This window comes from Diceros bicornis, chromosome 2 (genome assembly GCF_020826845.1).
Source record: "Diceros bicornis minor isolate mBicDic1 chromosome 2, mDicBic1.mat.cur, whole genome shotgun sequence".
NCBI lineage: Eukaryota > Metazoa > Chordata > Mammalia > Perissodactyla > Rhinocerotidae > Diceros > Diceros bicornis.
The window spans coordinates 16,133,931-16,161,690 of record NC_080741.1 but is presented as its reverse complement, the minus strand read 5'-3'; the positions used below and the strand labels follow the sequence as shown (position 1 = coordinate 16,161,690).

General features: G+C 38.5%; 1 protein-coding gene across 3 annotated transcripts in view; it reads right to left on the bottom strand.

Annotated features, from left to right (window-relative positions):
• STAG1 (STAG1 cohesin complex component) overlaps positions 1-27,188 on the bottom strand; it is a 366,147-nt gene extending 338,959 nt beyond the window's left edge. For 2 of the 3 annotated variants that reach the window (XM_058552570.1, XM_058552581.1), the window contains exon 1: positions 27,002-27,188. The gene's annotated coding sequence lies outside the window, so the exon portion shown is untranslated. The remainder of the gene's footprint in view (positions 1-27,001) is intronic. The other variant, XM_058552562.1, reaches the window with a different exon arrangement.
• Between the last annotated feature and the right edge of the window lie 572 nt (positions 27,189-27,760).

Below are 27,760 nucleotides of genomic sequence, written 5' to 3'. Positions count from 1 at the left end.
ACATCTGTGCATTCTCTCTCCGGTATACAACTGCCCATAGTAGAAAGAAGCATAAACTTTCAAATTAGAGCTGCCCTGGCCTCAAATTCTGACACTAACTAGTTCTAAGACTTTCTGCAAATTACTCCACTTTTCTAAGCCTCAATTTCCTTACATATAAAGTGAGGATAACAATACATACCTTTTGCAAATTACTTCACATTTCCAAGTCTTGGTTTGGAATGAATATAATAATACACTCTTTCCAGCGCTGTCATTAAGGATTAAGTGGGAATTTATGTAAATGGCTTATCACAATGAATTGTACATAATAGGTACTTAATAAATAGTTGCCCTCTCTTTCTCTATTTCTCTTTGCTCTTCTTTGTAAACGCATGGAGCATAAAGCCATACAGTATTGTTACCATTGCACCAACATCTACATCCCCCAAAAAATCCACGTGAACTTACTTCACCTTCTCATTTTATCCTCTGGACAATCATAAGTGAATAAAGAACAGCTATTACAATATCTTCATTTCACATGTGGACTGAGTCTCAAAAAAGCAGAGTAGCCCAAATAAATCAATAGTGGAACTAAAATTAAAGCCCACATTTACCATAAATAGTTATCATTGACTTTGATGTTACAGGCATCTTAGCACTAATAAGCAATCAATTCCACATATCAGGAAAAGAAAAATTATAGTGTTTTCCAAAAACAGAATAAAAAACTGACCACAGATCTGGGAGTATCTGGTGGATCTACAATCCGTATCAGGAAACATGTTATATAGAAAGTAAAACTTAAGAATTTATTTTTTAAAGCAACTGAATTTTGAATGTAAATAATAATTTCCTTAAAGCAGCAATAAAGTGAAATCCAATTAGAAGTGGCAAATTCCTTCTAACCTCACCCCAAGTTCCAAAGATATTTATTTTCATGTAAATGGACCAAATGAAAACATAACCTCAGCTTTTGCATCCTCAAAACTTTATGATTTTTCTCCTAGGAGGGAGGAAAGGAAGACATACAACCTAAAAATCTCTAAACGGGGGACCTTTCTTTTAAAAACACACACACACACACACACACACACAAACTCATGTACTTATATAAAAGCACTCCAATTCTTGAGAATGGACACCTATTTTTAAGTGTTTCCATTTTTAAATAAAGGCGAATCTTCCTCAGCAAAAAAATTATAATAATCAAATTTTACCACTATTCTATGAAGTGCTTTGTCTTGCTGTATTGAAATTTTTCGTGTAATCACATTCACCTAGTAGCAATCTAGGTTTGTAAACATTAAGCATTATGTTTTTTCATTTGACGTAAGTGGAATTTTAGTATTTTTTTCTACCTGGAATAGTAAAACCCTGTGATGCTATGATTCTTATTTGCTGATAGCAGCTAATGTCGTGTGTGACACTGAAATCTAATCAAATAGACATCCTAAACATTCAAATAAAAAGAAGAGGCAAGATGAAACCCTCATACATTGATAAGCAGAAATGTAAAGTGGTATAACCATTTTCGAAAACAGTTTGGTGGTTTCTTAAAATATTAAACATAAATGTATTATATGACCCAGCAATTCCACTCACAGGTATCAACAGAAGAGAAATGAAAATGTCTATACCAAGACTTGTATATGAATGTTCATAACAGCATTATTCACAATAGACAAAAAGTGGAAACAACTCTAATGTCCATGAATTGGTGAACAGATAAACAAAACGGAATACTCTTCAGCAATAAAAAGGAAAGTACTGAAGCATGCTATAACATGGATCATCCTCGGACGGGCCCCCTGGCTTAGCGGTTAAGTGCGCGCACTCCGCTGCTGGCGGCCCGGGTTCAGATCCTGGGCGCGCACCTACGCACTGCTTCTCCGGCCATGGTGAGGCCCCATCCCACATACAGCAACTAGAAGGATGTGCAGCTATGACATACAACTATCTACTGGGGTTGTGGGGGGAAAATAAATAAATAAAAAATTAAAAAAAAAAAAACATGGATCATCCTCAAAAACACTGTTAAATGAAAGAAGCCAAACACAAAAGACCACATATTATATGATTCCATTTATACGAAATGTCCAAAAAGGGAAAATTTATAGATACTAAAGAAGACAGGTTAGTAGTTGCCTATTGTTAGGGGTGGAAATTGGAACTGACTGCAAATAGTCACCGAGTTTCTTTCCGGGGTGATGGAAATATTCTAAAATTAGATTGCGGTGATGGCTGCACCATTTTGCAAATTAACTAAAAATCACCGAATTATACATTTAAAAATGAGAGTATTTTATGTTATGTAAATTATACCTCAAGCTAACTGTGAAAGAGAAGGGGAAGCAGGGAGGGAGGAGCAGGAGGATTACAGTGCCTCTGGGATGAAGAATGAATGGATAGATGGATCTTAAAAAAGTAATTTAACCAAAGTCTCATTCAAATAGATGGCAGAGCCAATACTGAAATCTAGGCTTGATTGTAAAAGCCATATTATTCCTACACACAGAAGTAAGGGTACACCAAAAGCACTAGAAGCAATATATATCTTACTCAACTTTGCAAGGATAAATTCAATTCACTAGTGAAGCAGTACATTGGACACACTGAAAAGGTTCCTTTAAAACTGAGGTTATGGCAAAAATTAGGAAGAATCGAACATAAGAAGATATATTATCTGTATAATGAAGGAAGTAAATACACAAAATCAAAACAAGGTGGCATGGGATGCAGGACTCAGATCTTGTCCATGACTACTGAAAGCTGAAACTGAATTAACCAAATACTAAGGAGTGTTCAAACAAATTAAATTTGGCAGTTTGTCTCCAACAGTGTCCCTGGATAGAGCGTCCTAACCCAGATCTGTTGTAGTGCAGACAGATTTATCAGTCTATCACAGCTCAATAATACTGACAACTAAGACAATTCAACTCACTTTGGCTTCATTCCAGGTCAATCTTCAGATTATAATCTGTGTCTGATATAGGTCTTCCTACAGGAGGTAAGCACAGACTAATTGGTGATTGATGAGCACAGACTGTCCATTTCATTTGAAAGTTACATTTCTCAATGTGTATCAATAATCTGTCACCCTCGTTTATACTTTAGACTCGAAATCACCTTAAACCTAAATTACTCCTAGATGTAAATAATAAATTGAACCTCTAACCATATGAATTCTGAGAACCAGAGCTGGTACACAGTTCATCAGTTTTTGCCACACTTAAAAACTGACTCATCAGGCAGTCAGCCTTCCCTAGAGACAGTCTTCTGCCCTGCTGCATGCCTCTGAAAACTACAACTTGTATTTTGTTGGTTTCACAAACTGGATGAATGCTGCTTAGAAATCTGTGAACGTACAAAACGTTCCAACCAAAAGACAACTATTTATATTTATATTTCATAGTCTACAGAGCACTGTTACACTAGCTCATTTACTAGCCAACATCCGCTGAGATGAACAGTACATATATGCTTATTCCCAATACAAATGAGGCAGTAAGGTAAAAGTAATATACAAAAGGACATGCTACTAATAAAACATCTAACCTGGATTAGAATCCAGGTCTTTGGTCTCCAAATCCAGTAGTTCCTTCTACTTTAGACACTACAAGTGTCTAAAAGGCCAACCCAATAAAACCAAGAAAGCCTATGTTTCTGCCAGGAAAAGCAATGATTATTTTCTGTAGTCTACGAGCAGTCAGAGAAATCGTCTAATAAATAAGAAAGATAATCTTACAGAGATCAAGACAGACTATAACAGAAAGAAATGCTCAAACCTGAAGAAAGGAGGGAAACAAAAGATTTATAAAGAATACTGAAGGAAGTACTAACAGAAACAAATAGTTCAATTTGAAACCAAACGAATTTTAATTTCATATGTAAATGAAAACAAAGAAGAGCCTTCTTTGAGAATACTGTTAGAAAAGCTAATGCTCTTTTTGTATTCTTTATCAAAAGGAATAAAACTGCTTATAGATAGGTAGAGGTAAAGTTAATGATGTGGTTCCATTACAAAAGTGGTATTAAGAAGTATACTATGATCCAGCAATTCCACTCTAGGCATATGTATCCAAAAGAAATGAGGGCCTATGCTCACCAAGAGACTTGTACAAGAATGTTCACAACAGCTTTATCATAATAGCCAAAAACTGAAAACCACCCAAATGTCCATGGACACAAGAGAATGGATTAATACATTTTGGTATATTCATACAGTAGAATACTGCATAGCAATAAAAAAGAACTGCTGATACATGCCACAACATGGATGAATCTCACAGACATCATGTTAAGCAAAAGAAGTCAGAAAATTAACTGATGGCTACAAAAGTTGGAATAGGTGTGGGAGAGGGGAAGGAGAGAGAACTGAGAAGAGATATAGAGAACCTTCTGGGGTGCTAGAAAGATTTTATATCTTGATCTGGGTACATGGGTAAAAATTAGTCAAGCTTATTAATACATAAGTACACTACTCATGTGTATACAGCAATAAAAAAAGTTGGCATAAGATATTTGGAATCTTTTACACAACACAGAGGAGCTTCCTTTAATCTCAAATTTCAAAACAAAAAACTTCTCCAAAAACATAACTATAATTGAAAAAAGTGATTTTATACTAAAATTAGCCCACAGTAGACGCAACCAAAATTATCACAAAGATACATCCTTCAAATTTTGTTCTAAAATTTATATCTTAGTTTGCTGTATGCCTCCAAGGGTTAGGCATAGCAAAACTCAGGGTAATCTTTATCTAGCCTCATTTTAATCACTTCAACAAGTGCTAGAAGTAAAATAATAATTAATTCCAAGTTTCTCAACAAATAGATAAGGTCATCTACTGAGAAACAGAGAGGAAGTGGCAAAATTAAGTGTTCAAGAGAGCAGAAATTTTTAAGTAACTGGTATGAGAAATGAGAAAGATCTAACCAGGAACAAAGATGAATTAATGGATAATGCTGAGAGTCCAATTAAGACTGGAAAGCATGACTACTGAGTGGCTCCAGTCTGCGAAGTTGTGATTTTCTCCAGATGTGCTCAGCAGCTCAGAGCCAGGTACACAGAAATCAGAAAGATTAACTCATCTGTGGTTGGGTATTGGTTAGACAGATGCGATGAAGAGACAAAAGTGCAAAGCAGCTCACAACATAGTTCAAAGTTAAATAAGGTTCCAGGCTAGATAAGAAAATTAAGGCAGGAGGGGGACAAAAGAGGTGTCGAAAGACTAGTGGGCTCTATAAGATTGAAAAAAAACTGTCGATGTCTACATTCAAATGAAAAAAAACTGTCAATGTCTATGTTCAAAAAAAAATCAGAAAGTTCAACAACATATGCACGAATTCATGAATAGGTCTTTTATAGCAAAGTACCATCTCTTTTTATTTTAGAAAACAGAATGCTCCTGCCTAACAATTTAAATTTCCTTTTTTAAGGGAACTAGAAAGGTTCCAAAAGGAAAAGGTCAAATGTTTAAAGTATTTTAACTGCCAATCAATATGTTCCTTAACATTTCTATGTAAATCCAATGATAGTTTTCCAATGATATTTTGAATCAACTAAGGATTAAAATATCTTAGTGAATATCTTCCAAATATCTTAGTGAATCAGTAAATCTTTACCAAAACTTTTACTGTAAGCAAATCAGTCACCCCACACATCAATATACCGCCCTTTAATAGACAATTTTTTTAATGTGAGTTTGTGTGTGTGCATGCGTATCTGCTTAAAGTGAGGCTGTATGACGAAAGAATTGTTTCCGACTTCCAAGCTCTCTCTAGCTTGACCTTAGAATGAAAGTGGTCAATAACAGCAAGTAATGAATGAATGAACTAATAATAAATTAGACAGTAAAAAGGTGGCTGAAAAGATTTAGGAACAAATAGCACAATACAAGAATTAATCTCAGGGCCAGCACAGTGGTTAGGTTCGCACGCTCTGCTTCAGCAGCCCGGGGTTCACAGGTTCGGATCCCAGGTGCAGACCCACAATGCTCATCAAGCCATGCTGAGGCAGGCGTCCCACATACAAAGTAGAGGAAGATGGGCGCGGATGTTAGCCCAGGGTCAATCTTCCTCAGCAAAAAGAGGAGGATTGGCAATGGATGTTAGCGCAGGGCTAACCTTCCTCACCAAAAAAAAAACAAAAGGAGTTAATCTCAGGAAAGAATAATGTTATCAGCATATCTGAAGCTGTAATGAAATAAGCTCTAATAAAAAGTCTTAAAGTATAACAATCAAGCTTGGTCTATGGTACAAATCTAAATTATTTAATTTGGTTGAATTTAAGTACCATTCACTGAGTGTCTATTATTTTGCCCAGCACTATGCTCTGCTGCTATGGAGCACACAACAGCAACATGTCTCTGCCCTGACGACATTTAATAGTATAGAAAAGAAAGCCACATCTGAATTTTCAGTTTATCACAATACAAGGAGTATTTAATTAAGTGCCAAACAAGTAAAACAAAGCCATCGTAGAGTATTTGCAATTTAAGCAATGTGATTATTTTACTTTGTTAATGTAATCTCAGAAAGAAATGATCATTTGGGGAAATCAATTAGGGAAAAAAAAAATCACTCTCAGACCTGATAGAAGTATCTGATGTTTCTGGGACGTCTGGCTATGGGGCTTAGACTAAAAAGCCACAGCTGTGTTCCTGCTGAAGGGTGGTTGTGGTAAAAGATTTGGGTTTTTTACATCAAAGAAGTTAATACTCACATACACACATGAGCACACCATCATACACATGGGAACTTTGTTTTGGTTAATAAAATTTCAGTATCTATTTTAGGTTATGGTTACTGTTCTTTTAATATACTGCAGCAAAACTACTGGCAAACTGTTTTTCCAAAACTATGTAAATTAAACTAGAACTCATAGTGCAATGTGAAAAAATGGCAGCTAGGTTCTCTAACTAACCAAAATTAAGATACATTTGCCTCTAACTTACCCTGTACTAGCAGTGCTGCTAGTACTGGCATACACACATACACCCTCAAAACAAACATATATACTCAGAGCTTCATTGCTTTAATTCCATCACTTAGCTTACACAATATTGCCTAAGAACTATTTCTTACTTGTTGCCCGTTTTACCCATTCTTTCAACAAATTCTACCACTGTCTGAACAGCTCACTGCCAAATGCACATTTTCACCACCCAGCGATCTCCTTTAAAAGGTGAGCTTCCATTACACAGAAATCATTCATCCTATTAACACCAGTACCATAAGTACTGCTATTCATCCATTTCTACCCATATCATGTTAAATGGGCTGGTACGGGAAGCTTCTCACCATCTACTGTATTTCACTCATACTAACATGTACATTTTTTCTCCTTATTTTAACATTTCTCAGGTAAAGGTGAATCTCACAATCAATGGCAGTTTATGATTGGCATTTTATAATTTATAATATAATTATAATTATAAATGGACAGACAGTAATTAAACAGCTGTCATTGTTCATCCATGAACTCAGTCACAGCTGTTCACTTTGTCATCAACTAAGTTATTTGCATTGTTAGTTTCATGTATGTTGAGTTTACCCTTAAAATGTCTTTTAATACTCTATAATTTGGCATTGAAATGAAAAGTTACTATGTACAAAGGTACAAAAATTGAGATTAGCAAATCAAATATTCATTATATCTAGTAATAATTCCAATTCCACGTTTTCTTGCAAAGCAATAATAAAGTGACTTATGGGATATGAGAACAGCCACAAGTAGATGAAGCTGTATTATGTTTTGTTACTAAGATACACACAAAAGGACAGCCTATCACATGTCAAGCAATGCACATGAAGGCAGAAGAAATTGCCAAATTTCTGGGAATAGATAAGAGTTCAAAGCACTAAGTGGCTGGTGTGACCAATTATAGATTGTACAGGCATATGGCATATGTTTCCTTCTTACAGTACATAAATTACAGTTGTGTCTTCTATTAATGGCAACTCAGGTTCCACGAAATAAGATTTTAAAAATCAAAACCCTTCATTCTTGGTCTTCTCTCCAGTATTCCCCATCTTAGGATGGCACCACCATTCACTCAATTAGTAAAGTCAGAAACCAAGAGATTATCCTTGACTCATCCCTTTCTTTCATTGTCTACTCTATCTCTAAAACACATACAGAATCAGAACACTTCACAATATTACCTCTATTACATCCATGGTCCAAGGCACTATCATCTGTCACTCGGACACTGCAACAACCTAACCTTCCCCTCTTCCATTCTACCCCCACTACAATCCAATATTCATACAGCAGCTAGAGTAGAAGTTCTCAACCTTGGCACTATTGACATTTTGGGCCAATAATTCTTTGTCATAGGGGGTTGTCCTGTTTATTGTAGAATGTTTAGCAGCATCCCTGGCCTCTACCCACTAATGCCAGTAGGATATAGCATGACCCCCAGCTGTGACAACCAAAAATGTCTGCAGACATTGCCAAATGTCCCCTGGGAAGCAAAATCACCCACAGATGAGAAACTACTGAGCTAGAGGTTTTTTTTTAAAATGTTCCTCTGCTTAAAGCCCTCCACTAGTTTCTCATTTTACTTATAACAAAACCTGAACTCCTCAGAGTCCTTACTAACCCAAATACACGCCTACATAATCCAGATTCTGGCCTACCTCTCTAACCTCATGTGATGCCACTACGTTCTTTCTGCATATGCTCCCTCGAGTCACTATGACCTTCTCTCATTTCCTAAAATACCACAGCCATTTCTGCTATAGATATTTTTGCCTTTGCTCTTCCTTGTGCCTGGACCATTCCTACCCAGGTTCTGTGCATGTCTCAGCTTAAATTGTACATCCTCAAAGATGCCTTCCCCAACTTTCCCTATTTATGTATGTATCCCATTATTACCCATCACAGTGCCTCATTTATTCCCTTTATAGCATTTATTACAGTATATGATTATTTCATTTGTCTGATTATTGACTGTCTCTCACATGAGAACAAATATCTCGTCTACCTTAATTCCAGCATCTAGCCAAAACAAAACGAACAAGTTTATAACTGGAGAACCTTAAGTACTAGATGAGTTAGCATCAATGACAACCTCAGCACCACCTCCATCTCACTCCCCATCTATATTTATGATCATTTCCTCTTGAAGTGGAAGGGAGGAGAGTACAGGGGAGAAGAAGAGCCTAACAAAGCCCTCATCTGTAAAATATCTTTGCCGCCATCATGTTCTCTAAAGGGGTGTGTGCAGATTAAAAGACATATGTAATGAATTGAAAGCACTGGAAGGGTGTGATAAACCACTTGTATTCAATAAATGATGGCTATCTATGTAAAGCACCAAGCACAACGCCTCTAACACATAAGTGAAAAATAACAGTTCTCCTGTCCCTTTTAATCTCACTCTACCACCACCAGCTTGCCCTGAATATGATAAGAATCAAACTCTGTACCTAAGAGATACCTTTCCCCTTCTGCACTTCCAGGAACATAACATACTAGGTATAACGTAGGTTAGTTATTCATATATGTTGACCAGGGAAAGCCAGATATCCATTAACCAAAGCCAATTCATCACAAAATGACCTCACAATTATATTTCAATTAGTTTCAGTAAACAAAATAACCATATTAATATTCAATTTCTGAACCGAGCTTTAAATTAATCTTGGGGGAAAACAACCTAAATTACTGTTTAACAGTATCAGTGCTGGTTACTAAAAATATCTACTACATCCAACACAAGTTTACTTACAGGAAATAAAATAGTAAATTCAGTCCATGACTACACTCAAATATTAACAAAGGGCAACAAAGTACTATAAACTATAAAGTACTGAACAATTTTTAGTTAATAATTAGAACTAAATGATTTTTCTTAAATTCCTTGTAATATACTGTTTCTGACAACACTCTGCGTATACCATTTGGGGGTTTGAGGAAAGTGATAAAGGAGTATATTATAAAGGGAACATAAAGGAAGCCAGAATGCCAGGGTCTGAATCCTAGTTCTGCTAATTCCTAGCTATGTGACCTTTGGAAAATTCTTAACTTAAGAATTTAACTTCTCTATGCCTCAGTTTCCTCATCTGTAAACTGAGATTAACAATAGCCCCTACCTCATAGGGTGTTGTAAGGATTACATAAGTTAATATATGTAAAATGCTTATAACAGTGCCTGGTATATAAGAAGTACTGTTAGCTATTACTATTACTATATATGTTATTATATTGCCATTAACTATTATATTATTTTGTTTCTTTGCAGCATTGCCGTTAACAGCTACCACACCAGACAGCACATATACAAAACATTTCCATCATTGCAGAAAATTCTGTTGAACAGCACCGGATCAGACTAGAGAATAGTTAGAATGCCTGGTGAGATCATGCATATCATCATGTTCTCTAATTTTTTAGGAAGTGCTTAGAAAAAAGCACTCTAAACCCAAAGTATTTTTTAATCTAGTAACTTTGACACGTAACAAACAACCTGGGTTTCACTCCTACTTAACAAGTCAAATAAAAGAGGAGTGGGGAAGGAAAACGAGACAATTTTAAAAGGATCTCTTCTACTCTGAGAGATAACCAAACAAGTACATTTTTTTATTCCCTGTCTATCCTACATCAAGTTGTCCACTAAACTCTCTCAGCAAATGGTACCATACTTAGAAAAGGAATTAATTATTAATTATATTCAAATACAATCATCAACATATTAAAAAAGCAAATTTGTGATATAAAAATATATGTGCTTCTTTAATGCAATAAATAAAAGATCTAGAGGTGAGTCTAACAGTTAGCCTAGTTTTAAAGTACTGATTAGGATAAATAATACTTTGAGATATCGGCAACATCTGTAATTTAATATGAAAATATTTCTGATTTCTATTGGCAACAAAGACACAAGTATTGCTAATACAGCTGTGATTTGTTGCCTACTCTCAAAATCGAAGAAAATGCTAAATCGCACTTAAAGGTAAGCGAAAATAAAGATGTGATTCTTTTCCAGCTAAGTTTATGAAACCTGGGTTTAAAAAAAAAAGACTGCTTAAGAGATTAGACTTTAGAGTCACAAAAAGCTGGAGTCAAACCCATCACCTTCCTACCTAGGTAATACTGGGAAAAAGGACTTAACCTCTCTACCTCATTTGTGAAACCGCAATAATACCTACATAAGACAGCTGTGTTATTTAATTATTATCATACTACTTGACACAGTATTTGACATACCCTCAATAAATGTGAATACTATTACAATCAGTAACCAAGTTCTGTCAATTATATAGTTCACAACCCTCACTGTGCATCAGAAACTCAGAAATTTGGTGTCAGCTGGTCTGGAGTAGATCCCAACGACTAATATACATTTTTTTAAATTGAAGTATAGTTGACATACAATATTATGTTAGTTTCAGGTGTACAACATAGTGATTTCACACTTACATATGTTACGAAATGATCACCACGATAAGTCTAGTCACCATACAAAGCTATTACAATATTATTGACTATATTCCCTATGCTGTACATAATTACATCCCCATGGCTTAATTTTTTTTTATAACTGGAAGTTTAATCCCCTTAACCTATTTCGCCTAACCCTCTCACCCCCTCCTCTCTGGCAACCACCAGTTTGTTCTCTGTATCTATTAGTCTGTTTCGGTTTTATGTTAGTTTGTTTTGTTTATTAGATTCCATATATTAGTGCTATCATATGGTATTTGCTTTTCTCTATCTGACTTATTTCACCTAACATAATACCCTCTTGGCCCATCCACGTTGTTGCAAATGTAAAGATTCCATTCTTTTCTACAGCTGAGTAATATTCCATTGTGTATACATCACATATTTTTAAAGCTCCCAGGTGATTCTAACGTGTAGCCACCAGCCTAAGGAGAAAGTTCAAACTCTTTAGTTTGGCACACTAGGCACTCTGGTCACTGCTTACAGCTCTGTATTTTAATCACTCCTCCATAGGTACCCCACACTCTGAAACACACTCAACCAATGATTCCTCAAGAAGTGGACGATAGCTGTGGCTCTCCAACTTCAGCCTGCATCAACATCACCTGAAGGACCTATTAAAACACAAATGCTGGTCTCTATCTCCAGAATTTCTGATTCAGTCGGACTGGGGTGACGTCCAAGAACTTGCATTTCTAACAAGTTCCCAGGTAATGCTGACACTGCTGGTGCAAGGACCACACTTTGAGAACCACTGGGCAACACCAGATCACAACCCTGTCCCTTTGCATTCACCTGGAATGCCATTCCCATCTCCAACATCCCACTCTTGCCTAGCTAACTTGAACTTTTCCTTCAAAACTTATATAAGAATTCACCTTCAGGGGCCAGCCCCATGGCTTAGCGGTTAAGTGCGCGCGCTCCGCTACTGGCGGCCCGGGTTCCGATCCCGGGGGCGCACCAACGCACCGCTTCTCCGGCCATGCTGGGGCCGCGTCCCACATGCAGCAACTAGAAGGATGCGCAGCTATGACATACAACTATCTACTGGGGCTTTGGGGGAAAAAATAAATCAATAAAATCTAAAAAAAAAGGAATTCACCTTCAGGAAGCATTTGCTCAGTTCAACCAACCATCTCAAGGCATTCATCACCTACCATAAAACTTGGCTACAAAAAAAACACACTAAAGAATGTTCTTAACGGCACACTAATGCACAGGGTAGATATCTGTTAGCATATTCAGATTCTTTTGTAAGAATTGGGAAAAAGGGCTCCTTTAGGCAGTTGAATTAGAAAAACATGAAAAAAGCAAACGAACAGTTGGTCAGGCAGAATAAAATCTGGATTTTAGCCCCCACCTACTCCCTTGGCTAGGCACCTTTGTACAGATTACCAATTCCACAATCAGCCACGGCAGTCCTGGCACAGCATACAACTAAAACACAAAGAAAGAGCACTTAGACCAACCCTGGATTTGACGAAGGGAAGGAGAGAAGGAGGAAAGGGGAATAAGGCTATCAGAAAAGGATTTGGAAAAGGTGTCACCTAAATTCTGAGTCGTGCAATCACCTCTCTGTACATCAGGAAGACAAGAACTGTGCTTTAATGTCTTTATGCCCATAGTGTACGGCTCACTGTAGATGGTCAACAAATGTTGGAATGATTCACAATGAATAAAATTATATGAAAACACTTGTCAATCTATCTCTTTCTCACCAAATAAAGCAGCAAACACACACCCATAGCTGGCACCAAAAACTATAAATACTACCTAAATATTAACGTATTTGGTCTGTACACTTATCAGCTAAGGGAAAGCATAAAATTCTAATAACCAGTTGGGAGATGAGGCAAAAGGAGCCTGCTGATAACACACTTAGGTATTCCAAAACTAAGGACTTTCAAATCAAAAACTCTGCATTACCTGATTCAGACTTGATTTCCTGATTTTTTCAACACAGACTAAAAAATTCACAGGAATCTTAGTAACCAGGTCCAAGACACTAATTTTATAACGAAGAAATTGAGGCCCAGAGAAATAATTACTCAAAGACACACAGCTAGTTAGTGGTACAGCTGTAATTAAAACTCAGGTCTCTGGCCCTACATTAGTTTTCTCTCTCTTACACCACACTGCTTTCACATTCATAAATATTAAATAACCATAATGTAAAAACTCTCAGATTAACCAGAGTTTTGTTCTCTGTAACTCATTTTTATGAGAGGAAAAAGCAGTCATTTATCATCTTACTTTGTCTAGCAACTTAAAGAGGTAACTTTCAGGATATCTTTTACTCTTGATAAAGATTCATTCCTTGACTCTTTGCAAAATTACACATGCAAAGCTAATATTCACAAACAATAATCCTGATACAGCCATCAAAATTTCTCAACTAACAAGAAAGCATTACAATGCCTTTCCAGGACGCAGTACTTCCTAAAGAAAAAAAAAAGAGTCTAATTTTTAAAATATGTTTAACAATAAGCAGAAAACTGGCTATAACCCTCATCTCTCAGTTAACCAGAGTATCGCATCCTCTGACCATTCTCATAAATAAAGTTTTAATCTATTGCTAGCTCTATGTGCTGATAAGAACCAATTAATTAAAATTCTTTGCTTCCAGAAAGTAACCTCATCATTTATCTAGATTATAATTTTATCTGTCTTTTAAATTTAAGATCAATGTCCTTTGGATTTATGTACAATGCAATACACTCTAATAGTTACAAGCTAACTTTTTAACTTCTACAGCAACCCATGACAGAGGCATGATTTTATTAGTCCCATGTTACATATGAGAAAACCGAGGTTTAGCGAGGTTAAAGAATTTGCTGAAGTTTACATACCTAGGAAGGGGTTGAGTTAGAATCTGATACAGGCAGTGTGACTCAGGTGCCAGGAACTCTCTTGGACAATGGACAATGGCTTTCTTAGCCATTTATCATGTGACAGTGCTTCCCACATCTGTGAACATATGAATTTTTTGACTATCCCTAGCAGTGCAAGGTACACAGCAAAGCATTTTCTTCCCAAAAGTTAATTTAGGCTCTAACAATAAAGGAGAACACACCTTAAGGTGTTCTTTAGCGTTTACATCTTGCATTATGTCATAAGAATTTCTGCACAGTTGCTACTTTGTACTATCTCAACTAGGAAATAGAAGCAGCCTACCTCTCAGTGCTCTAAATGAGATAGGCAAAATAATAACCTGACATAATCAGGGTCAACAGAACTTTAGGACAAAAGAGGGAATCCATACCTCAAAAGAGACAACCAGGTCATACCCATGCTTGACTATGCACAAAACACTTTTTTCTTGTCTCTCTAAGATTAAGGAGACAGTCAGTGTTGTCTCAAACCTCTACCTGGATCTCTAAACCAATTTAGCAATTATGAAGAGAAATCTTGCCAGAGAGCCTAATAACAGTGCAGCTAATACTTAGTTATTAATATCATCTTGATTAAATAATAAAGAGATTCTGCAGAAAAACTCTTCTGACTCATGTTTGTTACCTCCTGACATATAAAAATTATTTTATTATTTAGGGGGACCTGACAGGGAGAAGGACATCTCCTCTTACCTTTGCACTTTATGCTTCCAAAGTATCCTGAACCTAACCCCCTCCACCATATTTCATGTATTATCCCTGTTAATTTGTTTTGTTGCTTTGGTGTTTCTGTTTTGGTTTTTAATCTCTCTCAATAGAGTAGAAGCAAAACCTCCATAGTTATCAACTTTGTATACTCACTACTAGTCATGGAGCAGGCACTCATATAAGTATTTGTTGAAAGCATCTTAACTGTATTCCCATCATAGAGATGAGACAACTGAGGCCTCCAGAAATTAAATGGAGGTCACCCAAGACTACACAACTATTATATGGAACAAGGAAGAAAACCAAATTTCTGTAAAATAAACTTCAAACTGCAATGGATTTCAACATGCAGAAATGAGGCTGAGAGAAAAATGGCCTTTTAAGAGATTTAGAGTTTGGGTTCTGAAAGTAAACCTGGGTTTAAATCCTGGCTCTGTAATTTATTGCCTGTGTAGCCCTGGGACAATTAGTCTACAACTTTATATAGGATACTGTGTCTTATGAACACCACTACATAGCAAATCTTATGGTGCCAAAAATAAATGGAATAAGTCATTTGCAATAAATGAAAATACACAGAGGGTGATAAATGTTGGCTAAAGTTATCAGTAAAGATTTTACACAGACAGACCCTACAGCTCAGTATTTATGTGCTTTTTCTGCTTTTCCTTTCTTTATGAGTTATACCAATTATACAGTACAATACATAAAACCTAGATAACAGTTTAAAGAATTATAAAGCAAACACTCCATGTAACTACCACTAAGGTCAAGAAATATAATACTCCAAAAGCTTCCCTACAATGTGCCTCTCCCTCATCACCAACTTGGAGAATTTAATCTAATCTAATCAATTTAGTTAATTAAAGATTAAATAAATTTAATCTAACTTGTAAAAGAGATATTATCAATGTAGCAGTAACTACGTCTCAAGGATGTTGTAAAATGTTTACTGGTACACAGCAAATGCTCAATGAGTATTTTCTTACACACACATATACACCAGAACACAGACATGAGGGAAAGGATACAAGTACGTAATCCAATTTGGTGAGAGCATACAACCCATAGTGAAGCAGAATGCAGAGACAGAGCTGGAAAGCTAGGCTGGGGCCATGTAAGAAAAAGAAGAAAAGCTTAAAAAGTGAGTAACATAGAGGAAACTGAGAAAATTCATTGGGCAGTTTTGGGAGACAAAGCTTAATGGTCTCTCGCTTTTCTGCACGTCTGGAAAACAAAAGCACTGACTGCCTTTGCACCACTCTTTTCATGGATATTTGTATAGTGAACAGTCTTGGAAAAGAGAAATAGCATCTCCCTCAGAAAAAAGGAAACATGCTTACTACCCATTATAGATTTTATTTATCTATTTATTTATTTATCCCCCCAAAGCCCCAGTAGATAGCTGTATGTCATAGCTGCACATTCTTCTAGTTGCTGTATGTGGGACACGGTCTCAGCATGGCCGGAGAAGTGGTGCGTCGGTGAGCACCCGGGATCCAAACCCCGGCCGCCAGCATCGGAGCACGCGCACTTAACCGCTAAGCCACGGGGCCGGCCCGCTTACTACCCGTTATAAAGAGTCAAGTTTCCCTAAGCTTGGAATTCCTCTCCTGTAACACAACCCACTCCACGTGCAGGTATCACATCTTCACACCACCCTGTGCAAACTGGGGCTCAGAGATCTGATGCAAATACTGATTCTGTGGCTACCGCTATTGCCATAGTGCATTGTTCTTAATCTCTAACCAAGGAGGCTCATGGTTCCTACCAGCATCCATTAAACTGTGACAGGTTAACTTATTAACCTGCAAGTAGGAGCAAAATCTCAGACCCTCCACACTTTTTGACAGGCATTAACACATAACCAATGTTTATCATAACTGAAACAGAAATTCCACTTCCGTGTTGTTAAAAAACATAAAAAAGCAAAACTCAATTATATGCTGCATTAAGAGGTACGTTTTAAAATAGATAAAAGAGTTTTAAGTAAACAGACAGAAAGATACACTATGGAAACAATAAGCTGAAGAAAAGTGGGAGTGGATAAACAAAATTGACAAACCCTTAGCTAGACTCTCTAAGAAAAAAAGAGAGAAGACTCAAATAAACAAAATCACAAATGAAAGAGGAGAAATTACAACGGACACCACAGAAATACAAAGGATTATAAGAGAATACTATGAAAAGCTAGACGCCAACAAACTTAATAACCTAGAATAGATAAATTCTTAGAATCATATAACTTCCCAAAACTGAATCAAGAAGAAATAGAGAATCTGAACATATCAATCACAAGCAAGGAGACTGGAACAGTAATCAAAAATCACCCAAAAAAACAAAAGTCCAGGAGGCCAGCCCGATGGCATAGTGGTTAAGTTCACGCACTCTGCTTCAGCAGCCCAGGGTTCACAGGCTTGGATCTCAGGCGCAGACCTACACACTGCTTATCAAGCCATGCTGTGGCAGGCATCCCACATATAAAGTAGAGGAAGATGGGCACAGATGTTAGCCCAGGGCCAATCTTCCTCAACAAAAAGAGGAAGATTGGCAACAGATGTTAGCTCAGGGCTAATCTTCCTCACACACACACAAAAAAAGTCCAGGACCAGACGGCTTCTCTGGTGAATTCCATCAAACATTCAAAGAAGATTTAATTTCTGTCCTTCTCATATTATTCCCAAAAATTAAAGATGGAACACCTCCTAATTCATTCTATGAGGCCAACGTTACCCTGATACCAAAACCAGACAAGGACAACACAAAGGAAAATTACAGGCCAATATCACTGATGAACACAGATGCAAAAATCCTCAACAAAATATTAGCAAATTTAATACAATAATACATTAAAAGGACCATAGACCATGATCAAGTGGGATTTATTCCAGGGATACAGGGATGTTCAACATCAGCAAATCAATCAATGTGACACAGCACATTAACAAAATAGGGGATAAAAATCACATGATCATCTCAATAGAGGCAGAGAAAGCATATGACAAGATCCAACATGTATTCATGATAAAAACTTTCAATAAAATGAATATAGAAGGAAAGTAACTCAATGTAATAAAGGCCACATAGGACAAACTCACAGCCAAAATCGTCTTTAATACTGAAAAACTGAAAGCCATTCCTCTGAGCACAGGAACAAGACAAAGGTGCCTACTCTTGCCACTCTTATTCAACACAGTACTAGAAGTTTTAGTCAGAGCAATTAGGCAAGAAAAAGAAATAAAAGGGATCCAAATTGGAAAGAAAGAAGTAAAACTCGCACTGTTTGTGGATGACATGATGTTTTTTTTTTTGGGGTGAGGAAGATCAGCCCTGAGCTAACATCCATGCCAATCCTCCTCCTTTTTTTCCCTTTTTATCCCCAAAGCCCCAGTAGATAGTTGTATGTCATAGTTGCACATCCTTCTAGTTGCTGTATGTGGGATGCCACCTCAGCATGGCCAGACAAGTGGTGCGTCGGTGTGCGCCCAGGATCTGAACCCGGGCCGCCAGTAGCGGAGCGTGCACACCTAACCGCTAAGCCACAGGAACGGCCCCAGATGACATGATTTTATATGTAGAAAACCCTAAAGAATCCACCAGAAATCTATTATAAATAATCAACAAATGGGGCCAGTGTGGTGGCATAGTGGTTAAGTTCAGCATGCTCTGCTTTGGCAGCCTGGGTTCACAGGCTCAGATCCCAGACGTGGACCTACACCATTCATCAGCCATACTGTGGCGATGACCCACATGAAAAATAGAAGAAGAATGGCACACATGTTAGCTCAGGGCGAATCTTCCTCAGCAAAAAAAAAGAAAGAATCAACAACTACAGCCAAGCTGCAGGGTACAAAATCAACATACAAAAATCAGTTGTGAGCCAGCTCTGATGGCCTAGTGGTTAAAGTTTGGCACTCTGACCACTTCAGCGACCCAGGTTCATTTTCCAGTCATGGAACCACAACACCCATCTGTCAGCTGCCGTGCTGTGGCAGCAGCTCATATAGAAGAACGAGAAGGACTTACAACTAGAATATACAACCCTGCACTGGGGCTTTGGGGAGAAAAAAAAAAGAAAGAGCACAATTGGCAACAAATGTTAGCTCAGGACCAATCTCTCCCTGCCAAAAAAAAAAAATGACTTGCATTTCTATACACTAATGACAATCTAGCAGAAAGAGAAGTCAAGGATACAATCCCATTTACAATTGCAACAAAAAGAATAAAATACCTAAGAATAAATTTAACCAAGGAGGTGAAAGACTTGTACACTGAAAACTATAAAACATTATTGAAACAAATCAAAGAACATATATAGAAATGGAAAGATATTCCATGCTCAAGGATTGGAAGAATAAACATGGTTAAAATGTCCATATTACCTAAACAATCTACAGATTTAATGCAATCCCAATCAGAATCCCAATGACATTCTTCACAGAGATAGAACAAAGAATTCTAAAACTTACATGGAACAAAAAAAACCTCCAAATAACTAAAACAATCCTGAGAAAAAAGAACAAAGTTAGAGGTATCACATTTCCTAAATTCAAGTTATACTACAAAGCTATAGTAATCAAAACAATATGGTACTGTCAGAAAAAGACATACAGATCAATGGAACAGAACTGAGAGCCCAGAAATAAAACCACACATACATAGACAACTAATCCTTGACAAAGGACCCCAGAACATACAATGGAGAAAGGAAAGTCTCGTCAGTAAGTGGCGCTGGGAAAACTGGACAGCCAGATGCAAAAGAATGGAACTAGACCGTTATCTTACACCACACACAAAAATTAACTCAAAATGGATTAAAGACTTGAATGTAAGACCTGAAACCATAAAATTCCTAGAAGAAAACATAGGCAGTATATTCTTGGACATAAGTGTTAGCAGTATAACACGTCTACTCAGGCAAGAGAAACAAGAGAAAAAATAAATGGGACTATATCAGATTAAAAAGCTTCTGCACAGCAAAGGAAACCATCAACAAAATGAAAAGATAACCCACCAACTGGAAGAAAATATTTGCAAATCACATATCCAACAAGGGTTTAATTTCCAAAATATATAAAGAACTCATACAACTCAAACAAAAAAACAAACAGATCAAAAAATGGGCAGAGGATATTAACATTTTTCCAAAGAAGATATAGAGATGGCCAACAGGCATAGGAAAAGATGTTCAACACCACTCATTATTAGGGAAATGCAAATCAAAACTACAATAAGGTATCACCTCATACCCATCTGAACGGCTATAATTAATACGATAAGAAATAAGTGTTGGAGAGGATGTGGAGAAAAGGGAACCTACATACACTGCTGGTGGGAATGAAAACTGGTGCAGCCACTATGGAAAACACTATGGAGATTTCTCAAAAAATTAAAAACAGAAATACCATATGAGCCAGCTTTCCCACTACTGGGTATTTAGCCAAAGAACATGAAATCAACAATTCAAAGAAATGTATGCATCATTCTGTTCACATAGCATTATTCACAATAGCCAAGATGTGGAAGAAACTGAAGTGTCCATCAACGGATGAATTGATAAAGAAGATATGGTGTCTACATATACAATGGAATACTACTTAGCCATAAAAAAGGCAAAATCATGCTATTTGCAACAACATGAATGGTCCTTGAGAGTATTATGCTAAGTGAAGCCAGTCAGATAGAGGAAGACAAATACGACATGATTTCACTCATATGTGGAAGATAAACACATAGATAAGGAGAACAGATTAGTGGTTACTGGAAAGGAAACTGGTGGGAGGAGGGGGAAGGGGGTGGGGGGAGAGAGACAGAGGTAAAGTGGTACACATGCATGGTGATGGATAAAAACTAGACTATTGGTGGTGAACACAATGCAGTCTATACAGAAAATGAAATATAATAACGTACACCTGAAACTTACACAATGTTATAAGCCAATATGACCTCAATAAAATAAAATAAAAAAGAAAGTTAGAGTGGCTATGTTAACATCAAATAGACTTCAAGACAAAGACTATTACCAGGGATAAAGAAGGACATTTCATAATGATTAAAAGGTCAATTCAGAAGGAAGACATAACAACCATAAATTGTATGTGCCTAATAACAGAGCTTCAAAATACATGAGGCAAAAATTGACAGGTTTAAGGGAGAAATAGACAATTCCACATTCATAGTTGGATATTTCAACATCCCTCTCAGCAACTGACAGAACTAGACCAAAAAAAAAAAAAAAAACCAGTCAAGACATAAATGATTTGAAAAATACCATCAAAACACCTTTATCTAATTGATATTTACAGAATACTATACCCAACGATTGCAGAATACACATTCTTTTGAAGTGTGAAAGGTACATTTACTAAGATAGGCTATATGCTGGACCATAAAACAAGTTTCAATAAATTTAAAAGGATTAAAATCATAAGAGTATATTCTCTGACCTCAAAGTGAAATTAAGTTAGAAATCAATAACAATAAGATATCTAAAATAATCCCAAATATTTGGAAATTAAACACATTTTAAAGTAATTCAAGGGTCAAAGAAGAAATCAAAAAGCAAATTAGAACCTTTTCAAACTGAATGATAATAAAAATACAACATATCAAAATCTGTGGGATACAGCAGAGCTTAGAGAAAAATCTATAGCTTTGAATGTTTATACTAGAAAACAAGAAATGTCTGGAATATATGACCTAGAAAAAGAGGAGCAAAATACACAGAAGAAAGAAAATTATAAAAAACAGCAACAAATAAGATGGAAAAGACAAATGGAGAAAACTAGCAATGTTATTGTTTGAAAAGACATCTAAATTGATAAACCAAGAATTAGACTGGTCAAAAAAAAAAAGAACACATTAACACCACCAGAAACTAAAGAGGAGATATCACTACAGATCCTACAGACATTAGAAGGATAACAACAGATTCTTACAAACAATTTATGCCAACAAATGAAATGATGAAATGAACAAATTTCTTTAAAAATACAACTTACCAAAACTGACAATAAGATGAAACAAACAAAACCTGAATAGCCCTATATCTACTAAAAAAAAAATGCATTTGAATTTGTTGCCAAAAACCTTCCCACAAAGAAAATTCCAAGTCCAGATGGTATCACTCATGAATTTTAGCAATTAATACTGAAGGAAGAATTAATATCAATATTACACAAACTCTTTCAGTAAATAGACGGAACATCTCTCAACCTATTTTATGAAGCCATCATAATCCTAATACCGAAACCTGACAAAAACATTACAACCAACAAAAACTACAAAGCAATATCCCTCATGAAGAAATACTTCTGAGTCCCTAACAAAACATTAAATATAAAAAGGATAATACATTGTTAAGTGAGGTTATCCTAGGAATCAAAATTATTTTAACTTTTGAAAACCACCATTTATTTATCCATTCTACCACTGATGGACATTTTGTTTCTAAATTTTGGCTACTGCAAACAAGGCTATTGTGAACATTTTTGTTCACATATCCTGGTATACAACTACACAAGAATATCTTTCATCAGGACTACAAACACAGAAGTATAACTGCTAGGTTTAGGGTACATATATCTTCAACTTACTAGAGAAAACATATCCTTTTGCAAAATGACTGTGTCAATTTACAGTCCCACCAAAAGTGGAAGTGTAATTTCTCCACATTCTCACCAACACTTGATATTGTCAGAACTTTTAATGTTTGCCAATCTGATGGAAGTGAAATGGTTTCTTCTTTTGGTTTTACTTTGCACTCTCCTGATTACCAATGAGATTATAATTCAGCACTTTTCCAACTCGAGGTTCCTATGAGTGATGGTATCACATAGGTGAGTTGCAACGAGCATTCTTAATTTTTAAAAAAATGAGAAAATATCTGAGTGCACTGCATAAAGGTTAAATGTTATTTCATGAAACTTTTATTTCCACTGTGTATGTGTCTGTACTAGATCAAACTGAAAAATGTTTTTGTAACTGTGAGCTTCTCGCAAGTTAAAAGCCATTACCATATCTGTTTAATTAAAGCAAAACTCCTTAGCGACATTTGGGCAACTAACTGGTGCATCAACTAGGCCCACAGACCAAGGAACGTATTTTATAAAGAAGGTAGGACTTGCCATGTCCTTCAAGCACTAACTGACAAGAACAGAGATTTAGAAGAGGAAGAGGAAAAAACCTGAGGGAAGCAATAACAAGTGTATTATATGGAGAAAACGGTTTTATTCTATAAAACCAACTGGTCTATGACCTACTTAAAGCTCACTTAAAAAGAATCACGTTTCTTAATAAGAGAAGATTTCTCTCAGCACTAAAAGGAAGCCAGGATCCTATCCTCTTAACTACCAAAATGAAAGAAAACTGATCCCTCCTTCTCTGTAGACACAACCGTAATTCCTACCTCAAGAATCACCTCATTCTGGGACTTACGGAAGAGCTCTCTTTTAGGTCTCTGCTTCCTACTCTTCCCTACAGAGTGTCACAGTAGCAAGAATCACCTAAATTCTAAGGATTCATATTTTTATTCAGCTGACAAAGATGTACCACATCCCTACTACATCACCTCTCTATTAAGAAATTAAGCTATATCTCTCTAACAATTTTAACTCCCAGTTATAGTATTTAAAGCTTGATATCCTTAACTAAAACTGTCCTAATTGCTCCTCTTGCAAATATTTTGCTTCTTGGATTGTTAAACCATCCCACACACCATGACCAAACTTCTGCTACCTTCTTTGTTCCATCAATAACATCCCTACTCTGCCACTTTCAAATAACTGTTCTTTGTCATAAGAATTCCCGCCTCACAAGCTGCTGGACCAATCACATCAAAGCAACTGTCTGGTGCAATGTGTGTGTGAATCTACCTATCACTTAATAGGAGTGTGACCTTAAGCATTTAAATTCCTTAACTTCTCTGAGATTCCATCTCATCTCTAAAATGGGTAAAACGGTAAGTATCAAGGAATAATGAGAATTACATAATCTCTCCTATTGCCTTCCTTCTTTTTACTTAATTTTTTTATTTTTAGTTTTTATTTCCTCTAAATGCAACAAAATGCTTTTATAGAGGGAGGCACTTAATCTGAGGTATCAGGAAATATAGGAAATGAAAAAGCGTGAAGAAAAGACAAAATAAGTATGAGTAAATTTATCCAGTGGGATTATTACCCTGTCTATGTGCTCTCCTTGTATGCCCAGATTCTAAAAAGGCAAATGTAAAGATAACTTCTTTCCCCATAGCAGGCAAAATTCTAAGAACCCTCTATGATCCACATCTGTATAACGCCCTCCCCTTGAGCGTGGGAGACATCTGTAGATACAATAAGATATCACTCCTGTGATGGTTATATGGCAGATCGACTTTCTGCATATGTCCTAATCAGTTGAGTTCACCAAAAGAGAGATTATCCCGGGTGGGTCTGACCTAATCAGATGAGCTTTTAAAAGGGGTCTTAAAACGAAGTCTAGAGGTCAGAGACAGAGGAAGTCAGAGAGACTGGCTCCTGCTTGCCTGGATAAAAATAAACAGCCATGTTGTGAACTACCTATGTGGACACACGGTAAGGAGCTAAGAATGGTCCCTGGCCAACAGCTAGCAGGATGGTGACTTCAGTCATACAGCCACAAGGAAATTAATTCTACCAACAAGCAGCGAGCTCAGAAGACCCTGAGCCTTAGATGAGAAATGCAGCCACAACTGACATCTTGATTTCAGCCTGGTGAGATTCTGAACAGAAAGTCCAGCTACAGAGTACCCAGATTTCTGACCTATGGAAACTGTAATATAATAAATGTATGTTGTTTATGCTGCTAAATGTGTGGTACTTTGTTATACATCAAAAGAAAACTAATACACTCCCCTCAATATAGGACAAAACAGCAAAGGAAAGAAACGAGAAAGACGTGTATCTTTTTCCCCAAAGTGTATTATATTTCCTCACAGCACTGATTATGAAGCTATACAGACCCAGAATCAAGGAAAATATATTAAAACTGTGTAAAATTGCATAAATTTTTAAAGTTTTAACAATTAAAAAAGGGCTTTTCACATATCTTGTTAACCAACTACTATATAATTTATTTTCATTTTAGTGACGAGGAAAGTAAGGCTCAAGGAGTGACATCCCAAAGATCAAAAACCTAGGGAAAGTTTAAAGTAACTTAAGTCCAGGGCTCTCTTTTTCCCTACACCACAGCCCCCTTAAGGCTTTAAAAGAGCCATTCAAAACAGCAGTAATTTTATTACTGTCTTCAAAGGAAACAATCCTAGTAACGTAACTATTGTCCATATTTCACATCTATTCAAATATCCCTTAGCTTTGTCAGAACATCAAAACTAAAACGGATGGAATTTCCACTCAAAAGTAGGTTGGTTGTAAAAATGTCCATTGGTAGACCACTTGGATAAATTTAAAGTACACCTTGAAAACGTAAAGAAAAAAAATTTTGCAAAAACAACTGCAGATTTTTTCCAACTTTATTTGGACAGCAAACAATTTGTGTTTATAAGTATTCTCAAAATCAAAAGCAAGTAAACAACCTTTCTGGATCTTTCAATATTTCCCCCATTGGGCAGATACTTTTTAGACTGAATTCTTTATACATTACAAATATGAGGGCGCGGTACAATATATCACACAATAAACAAGTCGTTTTTATTTTCAGTGCTGTGTATATCTCCCTAAACGCTTCACCATCAGAATTTGCAATTTTCTTAAACACAAACACACACACACACAGAAAACTAAAAGGTGGAGTCTATTCAAATTCCACATAAGTTACAAATCACACAACTTTATGCCAATTCAAACACTTTCACAAACACTAACTACATTCGCTAAGAAGATGCAAAGTATAGTCCTTTCTAGTCACAACTACAAGGAGTAAACTACACTCATCATAACACCAACTTTAACAGCAAATAATTCGGTAAGGCCACATACAAATAGCACTGTTTTGTGTCTATAAGCTTCCAAAACCATCCCATGATTTATACGCTCGGGGCACAATTCTCTGCAATGTGAAGAGACTCGATAACATTTCAAATGTGGGTAGAAGGGTGACGTGACAATACTAAGATCAGAAAATTTCTTAGTCCCTACAGCACACAAGAAGCACCCAGTTCGGACTCTCCAATCGAGGCCCAGGTCCAACTCCAGGCACTCCAGTTTCAGCTCTTCACCCCGCCCCCACCCCGAGAAAGGAGGGAAAACAACTTTTATTGGCCTCGTCTCCCGGGGCACTGGCAAACTAGCGGGGCAGCGCTCGGGCCTGGACACGTTTCCTAAGGAGGCCTCCGTCGGGGGCGGGGAGCGCAGATAGCGGGAAAGACCGGCTTCGACGCCCCTTCTCCTCCAGGCGCCAGCCCCCTGCCCCACCCCCCCCAAGAAGAGGCCGGGGCCGGTCGCCACGGCGAGCGACCCCCAGGCCCCTCCGCTGAGGCGAGCTCGTTGTCATGTGACGACGCTGCCGCTAAAACACCGCAGAAACGCAGGGCGGCGGGCGGCGGAAGGCATTCGCAGCAGCCCGCCTCGGCCCGGCCCCGCCGGGCGCGGGCGAGTCCCGAGAGTCCGGGCGGGGGGGCGGAGGGCGGGCTTGGCGGCTGGCCCGAGCGCGCCACAAAGGCTTCCGCGCCCGTCGCCGTAGTGCCCGAGCGGGCGGGGGCACAATATTCGGGGCCCGCGGGAGGGGTGGGGAGCGACGAGAGCTCCGGGGTGCCCGCCGCGCCCACAGCCGCCCCTCCGGACGCCCGAACGGCCAGCGACCGCCGCGCCCCGCACAGGCCCGCGCGGCCTCCCTCCCCCGCGCGGGGCCCGCGCCCGGCCCGCCCGCTCCCCGCTCGCGCTCTCTCGCTCTCGCTCGGCCTCCATCTTGGATCGGCGCTTCCAGCCCCCGCGCCGCTGCCGCCGCATTCCCCCTCTTTCCCGCCCCCCGTCGCCGTCGCCGCCGCTCGCACTCACCTCAGCTGCCCATCCGGGCGCCGCCGGCCGTCGACCTAGTTTCCCCCCAAAAGTCTCCGGTGTGTTATTCCCGATGTGGGGGGGTTGTTACGGGGTGGTCGCCGGGGGTTCGGGAGCGGGGGCCGCGCCTTCAGCAGAGCTGCAATCCTAACCCGCCATCTGGTGGCATTTTCCACACGCCAATGGCGCCGCTGCAGACTTGGGTCCGGACCGCCCTCTGCTGGCCGCGGTGCTTACTGCCTAGCTGACGGGACGGGCCTGCCCGGAAAGGGGAGGGAGCTGGGGGCCGTGGCGGGGACGCGCGCACACGCTTTCCTGTGGGGATTGCGCGCACGCGCACCAGCGGGGCGGGAAACGTGGCCGCTGCGTGGCGGCCCCGCCCCCGCACGGAGCGCTGGCCCAGCTCAGCCAATCGCGAGCGGCGGATACCTCTCGGTGAGGGGGCTGTGGACAGTTCGAGGGCCGCCCGAGGCGGGCGGAAGGACGGCCACGGCGGCGCCTGCGCGTCCGGGTAGCGAGGTTGTCGCCCGCCATTTTTGGAGCTTTTCCGAGATCTGGGAGGGAAACCCGCCCTCGGCTCCTTCACCGAGGCCCCTCCCCAGGTCGCGCGACCGGCGCTTCCTTGCAGCCCCGCCCGGCTCCTGCTGCCCACACCCCCCTGCCCGGGACGCGCGCTGCGGAAACGAGAGGGAGTCGAAGCACAAAACCCTGCTTCCGCCTCTCCGGGGGTTAACGAAGGCCTCGGAGTTTAGCGTTGTG